The sequence below is a fragment of the Schistocerca cancellata genome, chromosome 3, assembly GCF_023864275.1.
Source record: "Schistocerca cancellata isolate TAMUIC-IGC-003103 chromosome 3, iqSchCanc2.1, whole genome shotgun sequence".
NCBI classification, from domain to species: Eukaryota; Metazoa; Arthropoda; class Insecta; order Orthoptera; family Acrididae; genus Schistocerca; species Schistocerca cancellata.
In genome coordinates, this window is record NC_064628.1 from 645,147,298 (window position 1) to 645,151,213 (window position 3,916).

Consider the following 3,916-nt stretch of genomic DNA (forward strand, 5'->3'; position numbering starts at 1 on the left):
AGTAAGCTGTCATATGGAATACAGTTAAAAGCCTTACTCAAATCACATGGATCAAGAGAGACCGTAATCTTATTTTCAAATGCAGTTAACGTCTGATTAACATTTTCAAAGGACAGCAGAACTGGTATTTTTTCCTTGTCAAAAAACATGCTGTCTACTACAGGGTGTCCCACTCAAAAGAGGCCGCACAAACACGTATAGCAATTCCACTGAAATTGCACTGTGTAATTTCGGACATTTGGCATGACAACTGCACTCTGCAAAATTGTTTGATGCAACAGTGTGTTTTCGCACATCGCTGTGGCTGGAGCTTAGTATTCTGTCAAAGAGCATGTGTTTCTTGAGAAACAATATTGGATTACTGTTCCATTAAGGCCTGTCAGCAAACGTTTGTTGAACTATTTGGTGACCAACATATACCATCTAAATGCTGCATAAAAAAGTTAGTAAACAAGATGGAGAGGAGGGGAACAGTGTTGGACCTTCACAATGCAGGACAGCTGCCATTATCGGAAAAAAAGTGACTCACGTGAAGTGATGATTGTTGGCCTCTTCTGCAAAGTCTGTTCGACATTTATCTCAGGAATGTGGAATGTCACGGAGCACATGTCACAGAGCTGTGAAGAGAACCAGCTGTTATCCATACAGGTTTACAGTTGTTCAGGAACTGGATGGCAATGACAAAGATAATCGCATTCATTTTGCCATTGGTTTCAGCAATTTATTGCTCAAAGGCCAGGAATACAGGTTCGGTGATGAAGTAGCTCCATCTCTCTGGCTATGTAAACCCTCAGAAGACACATTTGTGGCATAATGAAAATCCACATGTACTGGTCGAGCAACCACTGCATTCAAAAACAATTGGTGTGTTCTATGCAATAGCAAGTGTCACACCATTGGACCAATTTTTTTTTTTTTTTTTTTGAGTCTGCTGTGACAATTGCAGTTTACATCAAAATTTTTTGGGAATTTGTGAACCAGTTGGACAAAGAAGAACTTACCCACAGCTCATACCAACAGGATGGTGTCACATGCAACATGTCTCAAGTGACTATGGCAGAGGTTGAGTCATTTTTCCCCAGCAGAGTGGTCCCCAAGGTCACCTGATTTGACACCACCTGACTTTTTCCTCTGGGGTGGCCTAAAAGGTGAGGTCTACAGGAACAAAACACACAACTTGTAAGATTTACGAGAGAACATCATCCATGAAATCCACACAGCAATACTAGAAGTTCTGGCAACAACATTCGAGAATCTGCAGTGTTGTGTTCAACTGCATTTACAAGACATGGATGGCCACTTCTACTACCTTTTGTGATTCACATTTACTTCCTTATTTTTTACAAGGTATGACATGTTCATTTCCTGATTTTTATGCAAAGCCTTTTAAGTGTAATTTATGCCACTGTATGTTTGTGGGGCACCCTGTACAAAGAAAGTTACATTTTTCATAGTAGTTACTACGTTTTAAACAAAAAATTGCTTCAAATATTTTGGGAAAGATTGTAACAATAGACAGTGGCCTTTAGTCCTCAGGGAGATGCTCCTCCCCCATTTTCGTATATAGGTATAACTTTTGAAATTTTTAGCTGGTCAGGGAAAATTCCAGATTAAAGGTATTTATTCACAATAAAAGCAAGTGGTTTGAAAATAAGCTGTGTTGTCTTTTTGTTTTTCATTGTGTAGTTAGTGTTACAGCCTAAAGTCAGTGTCGGCATGCCAGTCAGGAACGGCAGAGAAGAGAAGGCTGTGAGAAGAAGTCAACCAACCGCATACTGACTGACCTCCCTCCAGGATGACAAAATGACATAATCGGCTCCTAGGTGAAGACGACATAAACGCTGCTCCCAACTGGTGGCAGCCCATTTCGATAGCAGCCTCAACGTTAGCCACTTCGTTAGCCAACGCATCGTAGCTTCTTCATTAGCAATCTCTATGTAGCACAGTTAGAGATCAGCAGTCGCTGCAGTTCAGTCGACAGACTTTTGTTAGAAGCGGTCACTAGGACCAGAAGTGTTACTCGTGTTTGTCTATTCTGAAGGAGACTGATTATTTTGTATGTCACCCATTTCTTATGACACACCTGTGTCACTGCACTTGTGGATCATCATGTATAAAGGACTACAAGAATTCTCATGTCAAAGTTAAGTATTTGTACTTGTCTTGTTATAATAAAATTCATTAATACGAGTTGGTTGTTTGTCTAGCGAACTGAGTATGCAGGATTCCTAGACACAACAACGTGACAATGAGGTGTTCAAATAACATGGTGTCAATAACATAGGAGCAATAACATAGTGACAACCTATTAACATGCCGAACCCAGAACCACCAACTGCCACAGATTGTCTCTGTTTTGTTCTGTTGTGGGCTTTTGTGTTTTGCTGGCGCCTTATTTCTACCTTGTCTTTTCTTTGCAGGTGTATGTTTACAAGTTTTAACAGTGTCTCTGGCAGTGTTTTTTCTATTCAGTGTTTTCAGGTGGTCGTTGCAAAAATTTTCTTTGCTTGTGTGCTTATTTCCATTGCTTGCATTGTCTGTTTATTGCATTTGCCTATTCCAAAATGAGCAACCCACTTCTCCCAACCCCCTGCTCAGGTGCCTCAGCTAGCAACGCAGCTAACACAGATGTTTCAGTTTCAGACACAGCACACTGTAACCCTTCTAAACACGATGCAGCAGTTACTGGCCAACCAAGCAACAAATGCAGTGTGACCACCCAACCAACATGCAACAACTGTAGCTCCAAGTGCCACATTGCCTTTTCACCAGTTTAACGAAAAAGAAGGGGAATGGCTCAAGTGGTTGCAACAGTATGAAGCCCACATCCTTATTCACAAATTATCAGGTACTGTGAAACTACATTTTTTGTCAGCAGCAGGAAGTGTAGTCTTTCGCCTCATTCAGAAATTGTTCCCTAACACCACTCCTATTACTTTTTGTCAACAGTGGGAAATGCAGTCTTTTTCCTCATTCAGAAATTGTTCCCTAACACCACTCCCATCACATTTTGTCAACAGTGGGAAATGCAGTCTTTTGCCTCATTCAGAAATTGTTCCCTAACACCACTCCAAGTGGACTTTCCTATGAGCAGGTTGTAGGTTCTCTAACTATAAGTGAGGGTAATAGATTTGCAGGGTATGACAAGGAAATGCAAATTCAGATGTGCTTGTGGTGCTTTATATTCTGATGTCATGTAGCGTGATGTGATCATGTGCAACATAACTAATATCACACTTGGAGAACAGATTGTGAAACAGATCCATCATTTAGCATCACATAGTGCAAATTCTAGATCAGCATGATTCAGGTACTATAGATGCCAAGAAGTTGAGCAGCCACCAATTTGTCAGGATGAGTTGTCCCTTGCTTACGACTGGACCAGTAGGTATCTACAGCATGCATGTACCAAGCTGTGTAAACAGTTCTTTAAATAAGCAGCTACATCAGTGAATAGAATTAAGTCATGCCCTCGGTGCTATTCATGGCACACATACCAAGATTGCCTGTCCACACAAGTGCAGTGGTATGCTTGTGGCAAGAAAGGTCATATACAATCCGTATATTTGCAATGGAACAAACATAAGAATTCCTCCCACTCACAAAAATCTAGTCACAAGGCTCATACAATCAATGCAGTGTATTCAAGCCCTGCTATAGGCATTAGGAAAACTAGAAAGCAAACAGTTTCTTCAGTGCTACGCCAGTCCAGCAAACTTTCTGTTCATTTGCTTCTCAGTGGAAATCGTGAAATTTCAGTTGGACATGGGTGCCTCTGTTACATTGCTGAATCATAATACTTAAGAACTCTTAGGGTCTCCATGCTTGTCTAAACCTAGCATGCACCTGACGGCTTGTAATGGACAAGACATTCCCATTCTCAGAAAATGTACTTTGCCTGCCATATATCACTCAC